The sequence below is a fragment of the Solanum verrucosum genome, unplaced genomic scaffold (genome assembly GCF_900185275.1).
Source record: "Solanum verrucosum unplaced genomic scaffold, falcon-dt-bn FXZP01000048.1, whole genome shotgun sequence".
Taxonomy (NCBI): Eukaryota; Viridiplantae; Streptophyta; class Magnoliopsida; order Solanales; family Solanaceae; genus Solanum; species Solanum verrucosum.
In genome coordinates this window covers 3,524,973-3,546,809 of record NW_026020157.1, presented here as the reverse complement: position 1 = coordinate 3,546,809, position 21,837 = coordinate 3,524,973, and positions in this window count along the sequence as shown.

Sequence of the window (21,837 nt, the reverse complement as noted above, 5' to 3'; positions counted from 1 at the left end):
GAAAATATCCCAAAATAACAAAGCTTGGAGCACTAGAAAGTCAGACACTGGGAGGAGCACGTTTTTAGTCCAATCCACACCTAACCAATCTACTGATGACATTCGTGAAGAGATGGCTCAGATGAGGACCGAACTGGGGTTGGTGTTGAAGCATGTGAGTGGAGGTGCTGAAAAGGTAAATGTTGTGAATTATTTGACTAGAAATCCACCACCGGTTGAGGAGTGCTACTATGAAGTGGATACTTATGCAGTGAATAATCAGACGGGGGATTTTCGAGCCAATGCCCAAGGTTTCGATTCGGATAATTGTCACCAAGGTCAAGGAAACCAAGGTCAGAACTATGGCAACTACAACTGAAAGGGTCAATATGTCCAGGATGGGAATTACAACCGTGACAACAACTACAACTGGAACAACTATGGCAACATAAACGATAGACCTGGACCTTATGTTCCTCCTCAAAATTGGGAATCTGGTAATAGGGAAGCTGGGGGTAGTATGTCACGGATTGAGGATATGATGCAGAAGATGATGAAGAGGTTTGATTTGACTGATGAAAATGTGAAGGAGATGCGAAACGACTTGTCTAGAATCGATCAAAAAGTTGATGCCCATACAATGTCGATCAAACAACTTGAGAATCAGATGAATCAGTTGTCCACTATAGTCAATCCACGTCAGCCTGACACACTTCCTAGCAACACTATCCAAAATTCGAAGAATGATGGGCATTGTATGACAGTCACTACTCGAGGGGGTAAGCAGGCCATTGATCCACCCATACCGTCTGAGGTTGAAGTTGAGGTAAGTAAAGATGATGATGAGATCGAGGTTACTTGAGAGTCCGAGAATGCTACAGAGAAGGAAGTGGAGATAACCCAGAAAGTTGTTCCCATGCCTAGACCTCCACCTCTATTCCCACAGAGGTTGGTGAAGAAGACTGAAGAAGGGAAATACTGTAGGTTTATTAGTATGTTGAAACAACTTTCCATCAATGTTCCGTTGATAGAAGCCTTGGAGAAAATGCTTATGTATGCGAAGTTTATGAAAGATTTGGTGACTAAGAAGCGGGCCGTGAGTTTTGAAGATGATTATAGCTTGCAACATTGTAGTGCTATTGCTACAAGGCCCTTGTGCAGAAAAAAATGATCCAAGTGCCTTCACTATTCCATATACCATCGGGTTGTTGCATTTTGCTAAGGCGCTGTGTGATTTGGGTGCTAGTATTAATCTGATGCCATTGTCCATTTACAAGAAGTTGGGTTCGGGAGATCTAAAACTGACTGTGATGTGATTGCTCATGGCCGATAGAACTATGAAGAGGCCCATTGGTGTGCTCCAAGATGTATTAGTGAAAGTGGAGTCTTTTATCTTTCCGGAGGATTTTGTGATACTTGATTGTGAGGTTGATTTTGAGGTTCCCATCATCCTTGGGAGACCATTCCTTGCCACTGGGCGCGCCTTGGTCGATATGAATAAAGGGCAGATGAAGTTTCGATTGAATAATGAAGAGGTAACTTTCAACATTTGCAGATTCATGAAGCAGAGTAGTGAGCTCAAGTCGGTATCAGTGGTGAATCATATTGTAGAGAGTGGTTATGAGGTGCCTATTGAAGAGAGATTGGGTGTTGATGCACTAGCAGCGGTAATGATGAATTTTGAGGGTGATGGTATTGAAGAGTATGATGAATTGGTCGCTGCACTTGATATGTTCGAATTATGTTCAAAACCAAAAAGGTTGGAGTTAGACATGAAGAATCACGACTCTCATCCCGCAAGACCGTTGTTGAAGAGGCTCCAAAATTGGAGCTTAAGGCTCTACCATCACATTTGAGGTATGTATTCTTGGGGAAATATGGTACTTTACTGGTCATCATTGCCACATATTTGAATGTGACACAAGTTGAGACATTGGTTTCCGTGTTGAAGAGGTTCAAGCAGGCTATTTGGTGGACTATTGTAGACATTATTGGGATCTCTCCTGACATTTGTTCTCATAAAATCCAACTTATGCCGGATCATAAGCCTAGTATTGAGCATCAGAGAAGACTAAATCCGCCTATGCAAGAGGTAGTGAAAAAGGAAATCATCAAGTGGTTGGATGCTGGGGTTATTTATCCCATTGCAGATAGTAGTTGGGTTTGTCCTGTTCAGTGTGTGCCCAAGAAAGGTGGGATGATTGTGGTTCCGAATGCGAAAAAACGAGCTTGTTCTGATGCGGCCCGTGACTAGATGGAGAGTCTGCATGGACTACCAAAAATTAAATGCTTGGACAGAAAAATACCATTTCCCTATGTCGTTCATGGATCAGATGTTGGACCGACTTGCGGGTAAGGGTTGTTATTGTTTTCTTGATGGTTATTCGGGCTACAATCAGATTTCTATAGCTCCGGAAGACCAAGAGAAGACCACCTTCACTTGCCCTTATGGGACTTTCGCCTTTAAACGAATGCCATTTGGGTTGTGTAATGCTCCAGCGACCTTTCAGCGTTGTATGATGTCGATATTTTCATATATGGTGGAGGACACTATTGAGGTATTTATGGATGATTTCTCTGTGGTAGGTGACTCTTTTGATTGTTGTTTAGACCATTTGGTCGAAGTATTGGAACGGTGTGAAGAGTGCAATCTTGTGCTCAATTGGGAAAAGTGCCACTTCATGGTGAAAGAGGGGATAGTTCTGGGTCATCGGATTTCTGAGAAGGGTATTGAGGTTGATAGAGCGAAAGTCGAGGTAATAGAAAAGCTTCCACCACCTATCTCTATTAAAAGTGTTAGAAGTTTTCTTGGGCATGTAGGTTTCTATAGGAGGTTTATTAAGGATTTCTCCAAAATTGCACATCCATTGTGCAAATTGCTCGAAAAGGAGTGTAGGTTTGAGTTTGATGATGCTTGTCTGAGAGCATTTGGGCAGTTGATAGAAAAGCTAGTTTCCACACCTATCATTATTTCACCGGATTGGGGGCAACCGTTTGAGGTAATTGTGATGCGAGTGGAGTGGTGCTTGGTGTGGTATTGGGACAGAGGTGAGAGAAGATTCTTCATCCTATTTACTATGCCAGTAAATCTCTAAATGTGGCTCAAAAGAACTATACAATGACTGAACAGGAGCTTCTTGCGGTGGTTTTCGCATTTGAGAAATTTCGATCCTACTTGCTTGGTACTAAGGTCATAGTGCATATTGACCATTCTGCATTGAGGTATTTGATGACTAAGAAGGATGAAAAACCGAGATTGATTAGATGGGTATTGCTGCTGCAAGAGTTCGACTTTGTGGTGAAATATAGAAAGGGGACAAAAAATAAGGTTGCCGATCACTTGTCCAGATTGGAGGAAGAAGCTATGCTCAAGCTAGCTGAAATTAATGATGTTTTTCCAGATGAACATGTATTGGCTGCTTGCCATGATCTGATCCCTTGGTTCGCAGACTTTGCTAACTACTTGGCAAGTGATCTGGTGCCATAGGATTTGTCGTTTCACCAAAGGAAAAAGTTTATGCATGATGTGAATAAGTTCTTTTGGGATGAGCTTTATTTGTACTGTAGTTGTGTTGATGGGATTATTCGTCGATGTGTGCCGGAGGTTGAGACGTTGAGTATACTAGAGGCGTGTCATTCATCGCCTGTTGGTGGACATCATAGTGGTATTCAGATTGCGCATAAAATTTTGGAGTGTGGGTATTACTGGCCTACCATCCACCAAGATGCTCATTATTTCGCCAAGTCTTGTGACCGTTGCCAAAGAGAAGGAGGAATTTCAAATAGGCAAGAGTTTCCTATGAATCCGATATTGGTGATAGAGTTATTTGATGTATGGGTCATTGATTTTATGGGTCCATTTGTGAGCTCACATGGGATGAAGTATATTCTTGTTGCGGTTGATTATGTTTTGAAGTGGGTGGAAGCAATTGCGCTTTCTAACAATGAAGGTAAAAGTGTCACCACATTCCTGAAAAAGAATATCTTCTCCAGAAATATGGCGTCCCACGGCCGGTCAACGAGGTTTCGTGGGTCCAAACCTAGGGTTTGCCCGACCCAACCCGGACAACTTTTAATTTAAAACCCCTTCATTTCACGTTCATCCCCCACATTCAAAACTCCCTCCCAACCATTTTAAACCCCTTCATCTCCTAAATCCCTCCATTAATCCCCCAAATCCCACAAATCACTCCCCATTCACTTCCCCATATTTCCATCTCCCTTATCTCCCTTCCCAAATCATCACCTCCATTTCCAAACGATTCCATTGTCCGGGTTCGACGTCGAAAGACTAGCGAAAGGTTTAAGGAGTTCATTGTCGTAACACAATCACCCACTTCCAATACTTGTAAGGTAATGACTTCACTTTAACTTTGAATTTCGGTATTCATTGTTATATACATGAAGTCATGAAGTGGTCTTGACCTTGAGTTGTCTTTATATGAAATTGCTTGTTGAACTACTATTAGAAACACCCATGGGACGATAGAATGTGATTGTGTAGTCTTAGTAATCGAGTAACTCAGTGAAAAGTTGGTCTAAATGAAAGTTTCGACTTAGGGTTCCTAGTTTTTATGCAATAAAAGGTAAATACTAAGTAATCAAAACCCTAGGGATGACGAACTACCATAAATTGTGTTGAAATGCATGATTAGACTTAGGTTGAATATTGAAATTGTCGAAAAATGGTTTAAACAGGAGGCATGTCTGATACCTGGCACATACTTGACCCACGAGAGCCCATATACGGACCGTAGGTCAATCTACGGATCGTAGATCAAGGCCGTGGGTCTGCACACAACCAATAAATGCTAAGTGTGGAACCACGGAAGTGGACTACGGTCTGTAGTTCGATCTATGGACCATTCTGCATATCCGTGGTTCACATAAGAGGCCCCTCTTTTGGGTACTCTAATCTACGGAGGGGACCTACAGACCGTGGATCCATCCACGGACCGTAGGAACCCACCGTGGGTCAGCAGTTCAGCTACTGCCCAAATATTTTTTTAGTATTTGTTTTGGTTCATTCTTGGTTCTAAAATTTTTTCGAGTATGTTATTAGTTTATTTTGGTGCTAATTATGCCTCCACAGGTTCCATGGCTCCGAAGAAAGCTCTGGTCGTCGCCGCAAAGGGCAGGTCCAAATCAACAACACCAACTCGTCGGCTAATTGACGAAGATACTGATGTAGAGAATGACCCCGCATATGTCCCCCTTCCCCCACTGGAAGGACATCCCCCATAACACCCTGGACTACCCAGAATCAATCCAAGAAGGTGGTTCCTGATGTAGTCACTGCCTCTCAGTATGATGATGAGGATACACTGATCGAATCACCGGTTGGGTCTGCTTCCGGCTCTGAGTCCCCCTCTGCTTCCGGGTCTGCTTCTGGCTCTGCAATCGGCTCAAGTTCACTTGGTAGGGCTGCCTCGTCTGATAAGGCTACTAGTGCGGGGGATATTCCAGTGCCACCGAACACCAACCCTGCCCCAATTGTGGAGGATCCAAACAGGTGGTGTGTAGAAGGTCAGTGGCAGATATACACGGATGCTATTATGATGACTGAGAAGAATATGATGGCCCAGATGATTATCGAGGAGCGCCGGGTACTCACAGGCAGCCTGCATACCATGCCCGACATCCACTGGCTCTTCTAACAGCATAAGTGTGAGTGGATTCCCCGGGAACCAGGGACATATAGCGAGGAGATCATGAGAGGGTTCTATGATTCCTACGCATCCATTCTCTGAGGCTATATTCATAAAAATGCCAAGTCCAGAGCCCAGGCACCACTCACGGCTACACTAGTACGAGGGTTTTCTATGGATAAATCTGAGACCACTATCTGCCGATTCTTCTATGGTCCAGCCCGCATTTGGGCACTCAACACGGTCGAGTTTGACTACAGATGGGACATCGTGCGGAGCGAGGAGTTCCAACGGAGTGCAGAGAAAAGGGAGATCGTATTACACTGGCGGGAGAGTTACATTGCTACAGACGGAGAGCGAGCCGAGTGGGTCAGCACCCCGACCTTAAGGATCAAGAAGGCCACACAGAATTTTGTGGCCAAGTTCTTCTGGCTATTAGTGTGGAACCGGGTGTCTCCTACATAGGCAGACAATGTACTTACATGGGACCATGTTGTTGTTAACACCCAATTTTGGACCTCCACAATATAAATTAATCATCGAGCTTCTTAAATTCCAAACGATTTGAAATAATTAGTTTTATAAAGTTCAAAATACTTTTTCAAGTATTTGAAGTAATTTTGGTCGCTTTTTAATTCTTAATAATAAATATGTTTTTTATATAATTATGTACAAATTATGAATATTCAAAAATCATCTCAAAAATATTTTGCATTTTAGTCAAATATTTTATAATTTAGTTTAGTGTAAATTATAGTTATAATTTTGAGTTAATCAAATCAGTTAGTTTATAATTAAGTTAATTATTTTATTTCGTTAAGAGTAAGAAGTTCATTAATTAATTTGTATTAATTCGTCTTGTTTAAGTTTTGACCAAATTCATCGATTGAATTCGATTTGGTTATCATTGAAATTTATTTGGGCTATTACTCCTAATTGATTTATTTCAACCCTTTGCAAGAAACCAATTTGGGCCCTACTTCTAAATTTTCAGCAGCCTATAATTGCCTCAAATTTCCAGCAACCAATTCTGAGGCCCAATTCTTATTTACACCAGCAGCCAATTCCAAAACAAAAGAAGAGCCCATTCCAGCAAACACCAAATAATTCCCAGCCAAACCCGACCGACCCCACTCTGCTTCTTCTTCTTTACCACACGAGAACAACAAGTAGAAGGCTGCGAACAACGACCCATTTTTTCTTCATCGCAGCGGAAATCACGGATAACAACAGAAAATTGCGAGAAACCAGTACCCTCATCCAACTAATCTGCAAACCCATAACCCTAGCAACCTAATCGATCAAATCATTGTTCCCTTTCCCCATTTTCAGGATTTTTCAAATCCCTTTCACTGTTCCCTTTGGAAAGGAAGAAAGAAATTCAAATTTTGTGTGAATTTTTTCCAACGAATTCTCCCCCCCCCTTCCCCCAATCACCCAAATTGTCCCTATAAATAAACCCCTACTCTTTGTGATGAGGGGATATGTTTTAGAGCTTGGTTCTTTGACAATACTCATTTTACACTCAAGAAATTTTAGAACGATTCTCTAATCTTAAATTTCAAGAAGTTAACCACTTAGATTCTGCCAGGGGATTCTTGGTTTGCTGTTAGTATTCAAATTGCGTGGTAAAAGAATCGCCGCTCTCAAAGCTCGTTATCGTCCTGCTCGTTGCTCCGGAAAAGTTAAAATTTCTTCAATTTTTTTTTAGTTTAATATGTTGTATATTCTGCATATAGAGTAGATGTAGTTTTATGCTAGTAGTCTTCTTCCTTCACTGTCCATTTAGTTTACTAGGATTTTTCTTTATTCTATCTGTTTTAGTTCATCATGAATGTTATCGAGTTAATACAAATGAGCATGATGTGTTGAGATAGCTACTAGGTATGCCGTTTTGAATTTTAAATTGAGAAAAGTGTGAATTAGATTCTTTAATTTGGCGCCTCTTTATTCCAGTTAAAAGTCATGTTTCGTTTACATTGATTAATAAATAAAAAAAAGGAGATGTTGTTTTGATTTGGTATAACTTTAAAGTTTGGGATTATTTGAAGTGTTCTATCTTGTATGAAATTTGGTTGGATGTCCTCATGGCTTACGGGATGTCACAGCTAGATAATGACTTATTCTATTTTGTTAGATCCTCTGTTCTAGCATAATTTGAGCTTGTTATTATAGAATCTTTGTTAAAATCTGATTTTTAATGCAACCCGGCGTTCTATTTTCTGGATTTTCCTTTGATTAACCAAAAATCTGATTTGGTTCTAGCTTAGAACGAGTGTTAGATTGTAGTTTGTCTTGAAATCATTTTTTTAAAATTCTACAATAGTCTAAGCCTTGATTAACTGACTTCGTCCAGTATAAATTGTCATAACCCAGATGCTATCATGTTTTCAAATTCAATTTATATTCGTTTAGCTTTGTCTTGCTTTAAACTTGCCGTTTTAGATATCCTCAAGCCATTTCTGTCATAATTTCTTTCCAGTTGCTTTCTTGTTCAAAACAAATTGCTTTGATTTTCAAGGAACCATGTTGCTATCTTAAAGTTGAACTTTCTTTTCTTTACATGGCATACTCACTGGAAACTTAGTTTTTTCACATGCCTTAGCTAGTTTGCTGCCTTGGTTTTTGCTAGGCTTTATTCTGGAGTTTATTTACTGTTTTCTATAGTACTATCGATTAATGTCGCCTTAAAATGAACAAGTTTAGTTAAGATGTTGAAAATAGTAAGCAGTTGGTTTCCTTGTTTAGATAGTATATAGTTTGTTGAATTCTTAGTGAGTCAGCTGCTTTAGAGTTTGTTTTAGTTGGTTTATCGGTCCCTTTCCCATCTTTAGTTTCTATTTAGTTAAGATTATAATTCACCTGCTTGCTGATGCACCTCTAAATCTCTTATTTAGTAATGTTGGTCACATATCCTTCGTTATCGGATAATTCGAGCTAACTTGAATCAATAAACTTGTCATTTCCGGGCTACTAGAACCTTTTTTTTGCGCTAAGCTCTCCTTTTTAAAGTGTTCTGCTATGCTGATTAGTTTTTCACTTATATACATACCTTTATCATCTCCACCCTTAAAACATGCTACAAATGAAATTTTATTGTCGGTATCTAAGTTAGCTTCAACTCAATTGGTATTTGGCTATCCTTTCTTCCATTCTTCATATTACTTAGGGTGATTATCTCGCTGCCTAGCATACCTTGTTTGACTCGAGTTTATGTCTCCATTTTGTTTAAAATCTAGTCGAAAATGCCTACCATGTGCAATTGAGGTTCCTCTTAAAGTGTGAGTTCCATCAATGCTCCATTAGTTTTATTTTCTTGATTCCTGATCCTTTGCATATTTATACTAATTCTCTTGGGTTGATTTAACTTGATTGCTTTATAAATATTAATGTTTGGGTACGTGTTCTATTAATACCCTTGCTGCCATCTCCCTTTAAATCATGGTTCTTATTAACCATTAATTGAAATAGCCTTCTTTTCATTAACCAAAATCCTTTACAATGTGGGTTTATTAAGTTTGCCATTTGTTTAATGAAAAAAGTAATTTTGAAATAATAGCATATTATTGTCCTGTTTAGCAGATTGGGTGTCTCTCTTAATACTACTTTGACTCTTTAAATTTTGGTATTAAGGATTTGTTGGCAGTGAGTTAGTTTATAATTTTGTTTGCCTCAACTTTTAGATGAACTCATCAAAATTGAACCTATTATTTAAGTTTGGTCGTCAGAATTTCTTCTTATTTTTCCGTGAAGCCATTCTGCCTTGAATCTTATTTTTACATTAATTTATAGTTTATGGATGACTTATTTAACTATTGATTTTAACAATCCTAATTCCTTGTTACCCTTTGTTTGCATGAAACTTGCCTCCGAGTCCTCATGGACTCCTTCCTCCCTTCACATTTCGAGAGGGCCATAAAGGCCCAAAATTATTTTATCGAGTTAGCCAACCTTGAGAAATCGAAGAACAAGTCTTTGGAGTTGATGTACATGTCTCGGAAAGCAAAAAAAAGATATACACTGATATACAAAAAGTGTATACAAAAACGGGTTTTGGATTAAAACCTAAAAAATGCCAGCGAAATTGGCCCAAAAGGAGGCCCAAATTCAATTTCTCACTTAATCTTTAATTATTTAATTGTGATTATTTATTGTTGTTGTTTAATTCTAACGTTATAATTGTTAATTAACTTAGTTGATTTTCCCAAAAGACGAACTATTTCTCTGTGTTGTTTTGTTTTTAACAAATCTCATTTTATCAACTCTTGTATTTTCATTTATAATCTTTAGTCAAAACTTTTTTTAATTATTTTAAAATAGTTTTCATATTTTGATTAACCAAAAAATGATTCAAATAAAAACCAACAAATCTAGTTTGTTTAAATTCTAATTACTTGTCTCTAATTCAAATGTTTCAATTAAGATCCCAATTTCTTAAAAAATAAAAATTGCTCTTTATTTAATTATTTTCTCAAAGTTAATTGAATATTGTAAATTATTATATATTTTTTATGTGAAATCATATTCCTAAAAAATAGTCAAAAATATTTTAACCAAATCATAGGATAACCGCGTGTTAGCGGGCGCTTCAAATGCCTTAAAAACGTTCTTGAAGCGTAAATAAGAACTTCTTACCTATTTTCTCTAAATTTATAAAGACTTAATCTATTAGAGTCTTTTTAAATTAAGTTTTCTTAATTTCTTTAAAAAAGTAAGTGGCGACTCTTTTCTAAGTATTTTTCTCAAATTGTTTTATACTAAGAATGTTTCAAAAGGTGATTTTTCTATAGGTTAGTAAAATTACAACATAACAGAAATGATGACTCTGCTGGGGATTTAATAGGTTCTAACCATAACAAACTTAAGTTAATTATTAAGGTTTTTAACATATGCTTACTTTTTTGTTTATTTTACATGCCTAATGCTTTATTTTTCATGCTTATGTGATATAAACTGCTTATTTGTTATTGTTTTCATAAATTGTATATTTGTTATTGCTTTAAAAACTATCATTCCGTTCATATTTCTCCACTTCTTGGAAATTCACACAATCACACGTACATGCAAGGTGTGTTTTGCGCTCGGGAACCTTGTGTCTAGTAAGCCAAATCTTAGAAAACATAAGACAGAGCTAAGCCACCCCTCAATTTAAGTCATGCATGCATACACCTTAGGTGGATCGATCCCGAGTATCGATTCCACATTTAAAAAATCCACCCTTATGTCGACCCAACGACCAACAAGCATGTTTTGTGCAACGTGATAATGATAGACGGATCCAAGCCTAATTTTGACATAGTGAGTTTGGAAATTATGTGTTCATTCTTGTTATTTTGATTTATAAGATGAGTTCAGTCCCCCAAGTGCCCAAAATTAGGATGGTCGAGGGTTTCCCACGTAAATTGAAGACTTGGTGGGAAAATTTCACTCCAAGTGAAAAACTAACAATTGCAGGAAGGTTGGGTTGCCTCACTATGCTATTCAAGGTTAACCTGGACAAACATGTGATTAGAGCGTTGATTCAATTTTGGGATCCAGACCGTATTCTGTTCTCTTTCAAAGACTTTCAAATAACACCTATATTGGAGGAAATATGTTATTTCACCAGTTTGAAGTATCGTGGAAGAGGTCAAATTATTCCACACAGTCAATCAGGGAAGAAATTTCTTCGCTACTTAGGACTGAAAAATGAAAAGAAACTTCGATGCTTCGAACATAATTGGGTTTCTCTGGATTACTTATACAAAAAGTATGGACGCTCGGATAGTTACAAAATGTTCAGGAAAGAATTCTCTTGCACTTATGTTCATTGGCAAGCTAGACGTCCTATCACATTTGTTGTGGCTTTATTAGGGACTTTAGTGTTTCCACGAGAACATGGTCATATTAGCACCTGCATATGTTATGTGGCTCGTGTACTTTTTGAAGGTGTTAATGGCGAAGAACTCACTCTACTTCCCATGATTTTAGCGAAAATATTTCGAGCTCTTGGGAAATGTAAAAGAGGGGAAGCAAACTTCTTTGAAGGTTGCAATTTTCTTTTACAGATGTGGGCAATAGAACATTTTCACCAGCATAAAAATATGGATGACATATGCTTTAGTAACGTAAATCATATTGACAGTTTTTACGACAGGATGAGAAGGTTTGTGTCTCCGGTTGGTACTGATGACTAGTATGGATATCTGGCCTCCCACACAGTAACCAAATTAAGTGGAAATATCCATTACTCTCACATTCCCCGGCCTATATAAGATGCAGGAGGTTTTACTATATCAACCTTATTGGATTGAAAGGTCTCTAGCCATATGCTTCGGTGCGCGTGCTTCAACGGTTTGGTCAAGCACAAGTAATCCCTCTTTAAGCAAATATGAGGGTTTCTGAAATTTCCTTCGGACCAAACTTTATAGTCCCTCGATCCGGAGAGATTTTTCATGAATGGAATAATATTCTCACGATAGACATATGAAATGGGCCAGAAAGAGAAATTCCAGAATATCAGGTGTGGCTTCGAGAAGATCACCATAGCATGAGTCCAGAAGGCGAACAAGGTTTTGAGGATATTGGGACGACGATCTAGATAAAACATTCTCATTTTGGAACCAAAGTGATCACTCTGGAAATGTGGGGTCCAATGGAAACTATAATGCAATATTTGCACAATACGGGAGCAGGGCCTAGCAATGTGGGAGCGTCATTTTCACTTCCTCCACCAGCGTGATTGATAACAAATTTAGGCATGTCTTTATATTGTGTCATCTTTTATGTATTTTTAGTTTATTCTCTCTTTGTTGTACCATTTTATTTGGTATTTAATGAATATTTGGTCTTTGTTTTCCAAACTCGAGTTGTCACAAATTAATGGCTTGGATCAATCTATCATAATCACGTTATGTTTGACGTTTAGGCCTTTCTCTGGCATAAAAAGGTCACAAATCTAGGGCGCGATATGAACTGTTTGTGTGTTGCTTGATATAATTGCTTTGTGTTGTGATCTGTCATTTTGTCTAAAGCAGAATTAATCCATTCTTGTTTCTTAGAATCCACAACAACAAAGTCTGTCCAAATTACTTCTGAAGTGTTTGTAACGACCCGAGAGCACCTCCTAGTCGTAACACGGCGTACTCGACCTCTCGGAGGTCTAATACAAGCCCTTAGCATATCATGAACATTAAAACATATGAAAATAACGGAAAATTTAAAACTTTTCTTTACAATCGAAGTCTTCATAAAATAAGAGAGAGTCTATGACAGTATGTCTCAAACCATGTATAATATTTAGAATAACAACTCTTTCATAACAACTTAGGGACACGACCCTTACATAATAATTACTAGGGACACGACCCTTACACAAGTCTAAAGACATAAAACATAAAGACATAATGACATAAGTGTACGAGGTAGGTTCATCCTCGAAACTATGAGGACTCCCCAAGTCTTCATTCCCAAGCTCCTTAGAAACCTAACTTCCATGCATAAGACATCACATCACCAAACCCTACACTTTGTAAAAATGTAGAAGAAATATGGGTTAGTATAACACACGTACTAAGTATGGAAGCCATGCATAAAAATCATTAAAACATGCTTAAAATGGGACATTTAGTTGAAACCATGCTTTATGCACATTTTGAACATCATCTTGAAAGAGTTGGAGAATCACAAGTCACAAGCAATTCACATATAGTTCATCAAAGCACAAAGGATAATAACATCACCATAATCATAGTCTCTAAACATAATCTTAATACCATATTACTCATTACAAGACATACTACTCATGCATATTCAATCATTAAGACCATTACATCATAATATAATAACAACATAAGTAACCTTAGGTTCTACTTGTGCAATGCATAGGTAGGGTCCATAGTCCTACCTACACTAAGTATTACTTTTGGATCACCATACTCATACTTATCATACATTAGTCTTATCCATTGGTCATATACATAGTAAGGTGACATTCACAAACATTAGTTCATATCAAGAAAAGTCAATCATTAACATAATACAATTAAAGCATACATTATTCATAATAATCATAATAAGATAGAACAACACCATTAAGGCATAGTTCATACAACATGTTCATATCATACATCTTAGTCATAATTCAAATAGTTTATATCATAGGTAAACCATCTTCATAATGATCATACAGAACGTAGCTTCAATATACATAAGTCATAATCATCATAATCATAAGAGAAACACTACTACAACCATCCCTTAGGATCCCACAAGTGCAATGTGCAAGAGAAGTCCCATAGCCTCTCTTACACTATGTAGAAACTCTTAAGAAAGCCCTAGTAAGAGTTCACACCTTTCATACCTTCATTTACTTTTACATTAGGGAAATATTGCAATAACCGACATAGACCATGAGAGCTACATGGAATCCGGTGTTCTACTCCCACACCGAAAAGAGAGGGTTAACACTTGCCTAAGGTGTAACCATTCGTACATAACTATCAGTGTGGATCCACTAAGCTAGAGTCCTATGTGGGCACATCGTTAAGGGTCAAAGAGTCTGCTTCTAGAAACCCTAACTTACTAAACGTGGGGGTTTCCATCTCATGAGACAACACATACAGTGGGTAATCCAGACTTGCTAAATGTGAGGAAACCCATGTGGGGAGCCGGACTTACTAAACGTGAGACCCCCATCTCATTTACATGCCCTTTCGGTGCTAAGCATCTAATTCCCTTTTGTAATCATCATTAGTCATCACATAAGTTCACATTAGCCTTTACTAGACTCTTATGTCGACATCTTACCATAATAGCTCATATGTGTTCATAAGTGAGTAACAATCCTTTTACCTTAGAAACACTTAGCAAGTGAGTAAACCTTTCACTTTACATTATACTATAATCATGAGAACTACCTTTCATTCATATAGCAATCATACCATAACATACATATATACATACATCCTAACTTACATAGTCATATCTTCATGGTCATGTACATTTCATGCATAATAGTATGTAAAGGTGCATATGGGAATTAGCCTTTCAATTGACCCCATAGACATATCATATTCATATTTATGCATGGTGTGTGCGCGCATGATTGTCCTCACAATGGCACAACAACAACAACATTAACATCATAGACACCTCCCTTGTCAAGTGGGGGGAGGGTCATAACATATATATAATATCCCAACTCATGCACAATTCTCATATATTGCATTTAAGGATCTTAGATCATGTAAGTCACATATCTAATATTCATCATTCAAGTACATCATTCATGGCATGTATCATTTGGGGATTATGTGGGTAGGGTCCTTCCACAAGAGAACCTCATAAAATTCAACATATAGACCATATCATGTTCATAACATCTCATTCATATTCATAATGTATCATACTTAGTCATATCTAGGGTTGTAGGGAAGAAGGACCTTGTCTCAACACTACAATTCATACTAACAAGTAAGCACCTCCACCATAAGTGGATCAAACCATTCATTCAAAGGATATATAATAAGTAAACATCTCCCCCACAAGTGGATCAACAATTCAATAGAAGGCTACTTACCAATTGAAAACCTTCATTCATAGCCATCAAGTCTTTCTTCAAGATTCAACCCTATTTTCTTGATATTCATACAACATATAGGATAACCTCATAATACAATAATGAATTTCATAATAACATACTAGATTCTCATCCTTCAATCATCATTCAACACAAGCTAGGTTTAAGAATTGAGAACGAAAAGGGAAATCATGGGTCTTGTGGGGAATTGTTCAAAAACCATAAGTATTACATGAATTCATCCACAAACATTCATATTTAATCATAAATAACCATTATAGATCAATGGAATCGATTTTAGAAAGAGACCCACAAATTTGATTGAAAACCTAGAAATTGGGGATCATTGAAAACTTAGTTGAAAGGGCTTCTTGGTGATAGCTAACCAAGAATAAAGGACTCCCATACCTTAGCCTTAGAATCCCACAAATTTCGTGATGAAAAGCTTCCATCTCCTAGCCCTAGCTGATCTCCTTCTATGTTCTTCAATGGAGGTTTTTGAGAGAGAAGATTTTTGGGAGGGAAAAGGAGTTGGGAGCTTTTATTTGGGTCTTGGAATAATTGATTTAATTGGGTGAGTTTTGGGGTTAAAATGACTTAAATAGGGGTCCTAGGATTGGGAAAAATGAGATATCCTTGAGTTAAAGCAATTGGGAAAAGGCCCAATAAGTTATTTGCTGGAAACTGCCGAAATGGCATCACTGAAGCCTTCACGGACCGTGATCATCACCATGGACCGTGAAACAGGTCGTGAAGATTTTCAGCCTGACAGTGCTTCACTATTTTGGGTATAACTTTTTACTCCGAGATTGGAATTGGGCAAACTCGGTGGCGTTGAAAAGAAGACTCATAGACCTTTAATTCTATAGGTTATGGAACACATAATTCGTTTTGAGCTAAGAGATATGACCATTTGAGGTTGACCCTATACTCTAAGTCTAATGGAGATCCCTTCACATGAGGCTCCACGAGCCGTGGTGCCTCTCGTGGTCATGATTCAGTATCTAGGAAACCTTCCCCTTAAGCCCTAAAAATCTAAGGCACCACCACGAGCCTTCCCATGAGCCGTGGTCGTCACCACGAGCCGTGAAGTGGCTCGTGTGGAGGGGCTGTTTTTTGGCAGCCTTTGTTTAGCTACTGCCTAGCCTACCATGAGCCACACCACGAGCCGTGGTCCTCACCATGAGCCGTGGTGGTGGTCGTGGAAGGTGAGGCAGTGTCCATGAAAGAATGGACTGCCCTAGTCCTCTTCCTTGGCTCTAACCCTCAAACTTGGCCCTCGCTTAGTCTACTAGTTTCCGGACGTCATGGTCGTTTCTTGACGTTTGATCTCTAAAATCACCAAACTAGCTTCAATAGCCATTTTTCTTCATTTAAACAAGTTTTCAACTATAAACTACCATGTGATGCTCTAGGTCAACCTACTAGGTTTAGTCTAGCCTTAGCTAGGTCTTACTACTTTCGTACGGGGCGTTATAGTGTTGTCCAAGTTTCTCAGATATATATAACTGTCTATTCTAAAAATCTCCTAAGTTTTTATTCGTCCATCACAGGAAGGTCGATTTGCTAGAATGTCTGGAAATAGTGTCAACGCACGAATCCCACCCATTGCTTTGGTTAGTAATGAAGAAACTAAAGAATTAATGTTCAAAAAAATTATCGAGACTAAAGAGAGGATAGCTGCAGCTAAAAGGAGACTTGCAATACTGGACCAAACTGAATGGATGCTACGAGAAATAATTATTGAGGTTGACATGGAAACAGCCTCGGTGAAAAGAAAGATTGCAAAATTGAACAAGAGATAATTAATATCACTAAAGCGTCTGCAAGGATCCCCGAAATTGAACGGGACATTAAGAAACTAAATTTTGGGAATGATTTCTCCATGAGGGGAAATGGTAAAACAAAAGAAACTAAGGTTCAGATGACGAGAGCACCGGATTGTCACCCTACAGTTGAAGAGGAAGGAAAGAAACATTTGGGTATATTTAGGTTCATGTAACGCATTTCTCATGTTCGTCATTTTGTTTTTAAATTTTTATTGTGATCAAGAACTACGCGAGACTTGAGCCCATAGGGGGTACGTAGGAAGCTCTTTTCGAGCCTAGTCTCTCTATCAATTTTGGGAAGGGTACGTTTAGGTTATCTTTTGTAATTCGAACTACGTCGGGCCTGATTTCCTTGGTGGATACGTAGGCAGCCTACTTAAGGCTCGATCCCTATGTTTTCAATTTTTATTCTCCCTTATTAGTGAAAAATTCTGAAGAATTTCACCTACAAAATCATATGAGTGGAAGAAATTAGCAGGATTCTATGCAAGTCGACCTTCCCAATTCAATTACAAAAAGATTTCTTTCCATTTGAGTCCTCCCTTTCACCCAAAATATTTCCGTGGATTAATCTGCTTGAAGCAAAATGATACTTGTGTGTTTATTTTTATGTCATCTTTTTTGCTTATCTCTTTAAAAAATAAAAAACTAAGATATGTGTCTTTTGAGTTGTTCTTCTCTACAGGTAAAGACTGATTTGTGTTGATATCAAACTGGCCGACCATCCCTACTTTACAAGATTTAAGGCAATCATACCATTCTTTCCTGATCATTCTTTGGATAAAGACAAAGGCAAAATGACTGGTACTTCTGACGAAACGGGAATAGTGGATGTGACCATCAGAAATATCAAACTCAATGATCAGCGTGAGTTGATCTCTTAGTTAATGCAACAAATTATAGATATGCAGAAAAAGCTTCAACAGACCAAAGATCTAGCCAAACTGGCCATCGCGTCGAATGAAATCCCCATCGAAACTAGAAGACCTCCTCCTCTTTTTCCATCACTAAGTTCTCCATTACCCAACTATTTCCCTACCCATACCACAGGACCCATCAGTTCCTCTCCTAACCCTCCTACCATCGAGTTAATTGTATCCAACGCTCCTTACGCCAACACTTCCTCCAAACACCACCACCACTACCAAATCAAAACACAGCGCCTAACACTAATCATTCCCAAAACTTCATGCCAACCTATCAAATCCCACTCCTAGTCCCTAATAATCCAACTGTTTTGCCTAGCCAGCCTGTACACCCTTCCGTAACATTCCAAACTCCACCAGCCTATACAATCTCTGAGCCATGTCCTAATTTTCCCGTTCAACCGGAGCTGGATCACTATGAAGAAATGGAGAAGGAGTGGAGGTTGAGAGAACAAAAACGTGAAAAAGAAATGAATGTTATAAAGGATGTCACCTTCGAGGCAGTAAAAAGTGTCCAATCTTCGAGGAAGATAATGGGACTTGAGTATGAGGACCTTTGCATGCACCCTATCTTGGAAATACCAGAAGGTTACAAAATTCTAAAATTTGAAACCTTCAATGGTATTGGCAATCCCATGGCTCACTTACAAGCTTATTGTGACAAACTCGTGGGTATCGGAAAAAATAATGCATTAATTCTGAGGTTGTTTAGTCGAAGCCTCAATGGGGAGGCGTTAGAATGGTTCAAATCTCAAGAAATCCGTCAGTGGTCTACATGGGGGGCTCTGGCCAAAGATTTTTTTGGAAAGATTCCAGTTTAATGTTGAAGTTGTCCCTGATAGATATTATTTAGAAAAAAACAAGCAAAGGACCACGGAGGACTATCGTGAATATGCGCACAGCTGGAGGAAAGAAGCTGCAAAGGTACAACCTGTTATGACCGAAAGCGAAATAACCTCTGCTTTTATTCAAGCTCAGGAGCCCGAGTATTACGAAAGAATGTTGCCTATGATGGGACAAAAGTTTTCGAAGCTGATCAGAATGGGAGAAGCCATATAGGATGGCCTCAAGTCTGGAAAGGTTACAAGTCTCACTGCTTTGCAAACCGCCAACAAAGCCTCGACGTCTATGGCCACATGATTCGGTAGGAAAAAGAAAGAAGACGTGTCTGCTGTATCTTTTATCCCGAGGCCAAGACCACAAAGGTATTTTGGGTTCGGAAACTCCAACAGATTCCCCACCGCAAATAATTACCAACCATCTCCACAAGCTCCAATCCCAATCTACTATGCACAACAAAACTACCAAGTACCACCGCCTATCTACCAAAATCAACCACCAACCTACCAAAATACACTACCAAATCACCAAGCTAATGCACCAATCTACCAAAATCCCGGACAAAACAACCCAAATGCGAACAACCTGCATTGCCCTAACCTCGAAAGAAAGCCTCCCAGAGTTTTCACTCCTTTGGCAGAAACACGTACCCAACTCTTTGAGCGTCTAAGAGCGGTAGGATTGATCCAACCAGTAGACGCAAGGACAATTAATCCCACAACAAAGTTCTTTCGAGCGGATCAACGATGTGCCTACTATTCTAGAGGGGCAGGACGTGATATAGAAGGATGTCTCAATCTGAAACATAAGATTCAAGATTTGATTGATAACAAAATTATCACTCTCCAGGCTCCCGCCCCCAATGTCAACCATAACCCATTGCTGAATCATGGAGGAGCGACCATAAACATGATTGAAATAGATGAAGATTTGCTCGCTAATGTGACTACCAATGAAGAAAATGTCAACTCACTCATACCAACGGTGGCCTCATTGACCATAAAGGCCCGTCCAGAGTTTGTTGTAATAACTGCACCTCATCAGGCATTCGCTTTGGCAAAAGAAAAAAACAATGATCAGCCTAAAGAAAAGTTTGTTGTCCAGGTAGGTACAACACATGAGATGACACATTCTGGAAAATGTTATGTTTCGAAAGAGCTAGCTCAGGAAACACGAAGAAAGGAGAACTAAAAAAGGCCGATCACAAAGGGTGAGGCTGAGGAGTTTTGGAGAAGAATGCAACCTAAGGAGTATTCCATTATCAAGCATTTGGAGAAGACTCCCACCCAAATTTCTGTTTGGGCTCTATTAATGAGTTCTGAGTACCATAAAAAAACACTATTGAAGGTACTTGACGAAGCGTATATACCGACGGGAACAAGTGGTGAGATTCTGGCCACTATGGTTAGTCTTGTCATTGGGAGTCACCAAATCTCTTTTCGAGAAGAGGAGTTACCAATCGAAGGCGTGATGCACAATCGTGCCTTGTATATGACCGTCAAATGTAGGGACAAGTTTGTAGCGCGAGTATTTATTAATAATGGCTCAAGACTCAATATCTGCCCATTATCAACCCTTACTCAGCTAAATTATGATGTAGGGAAAATCCGTCAAAGTCGCATGAATGTAAGGGCGTTTGATGGTTTGCAAAGAGAGACCATGGAGGAAGTAGACTTGTGTATCCAAATGGGGCCTGCAGAATTTGTCACTGACTTCTAGGTGATGGGTATATCTACAAGCTACAACTTATTGCTAGGAAGACCATGGATCCATGTTGTTGGAGCAGTCCCATCTACATTACATCAAATTTTAAAGTTTATCTGGGAAGATAATGAAATCGTCATCCATGGTGAAGGGAGTAATCATAGTTACCCTGGCTTCTCCATTCTAGTTATTGAAGAGTCTTCTTAGGGTACTGACTTTTACATGGTGGAGATAATGAATGCTACCTTTGAAGATACGACACCACAAGCACCAATGCCGTCAATATATAAAATGCTTGCCATGACTATGCTAAGAAGCAGTTTTGAACCTGGGCGTGGGTTAGGTAAGAATTTGGATGGCATATTCGAACCTCTTTCTATCCCACTTCAAAATTTCCACTTCGGCATCGGCTATACCCCAATAGAGGAAGAATTGTTTAAAGCAGATACGTGGAAGAAGCATAACTGTGATATACCTAAGCCGATTCCAGAATTGTACCAGTTATTTGTTGCTAAAGCTTTACAGCTTGACATTGATGGTCTAGTGGAAAGGATGGGAAGATTGTTTGATGAAGAAGATTGTGTTGTGATCTCGGCAGAATGCACCACAACACCCAATATCCGAGATGTCGAACCTGGAGAGATGCTACAAAATTGGATGGACACTCCATTTATGATCCATCGAATGGCTTGGTAGACAAAGACAAGATTTGAAGTTTTATTTTTGAAAATCGGTGTTTTTCGGACGAGGCCCGAAACCACCATTTATGTCACTTTATTTTTTCATCATAATGTTAAAAAGGAAATGACTCATGACCAAAGTTTGTACGCCTTTTTATAATTCCAATGAAAGCCTCGTTTATTTTAAATTGATTATCTTGTCTTTGTGAATTATTTTCCAATATATACATTTAAAATCTTTCTATCTAACATGGTTGATTTATTGTTCTTTTAAGTAAAAATGAATCTAAACCTGCCAATGTCATGACATGTCACAAACACAGCGAACCAAGTAAGGCCAATGAAGATGAATGTGAAGAATATGATGAGGAAACCATGATGCCTGAACATCTCACCGAGGACTTGAGACAACTTGAAAATGATGATAAGCCCAACCTGGATGAGACAAAGAGAGTAAACTTAGGAGATGACGAGTCGGTTAGAGAAACTCGAGTCAGTGTCCATTTAACATCGACAGAAAGAAAAGAATTGGTCAAACTACTCAGATAATACATTGATGTGTTTGCCTGGTCTTATGATGATATGCCAGGGTTAACCACCGATATTGTTTCCCATAAGCTGCCTATCAATTCAGAGTATTGTCCGGTAAAGCAAAAAACCAGAAAGTTCAAG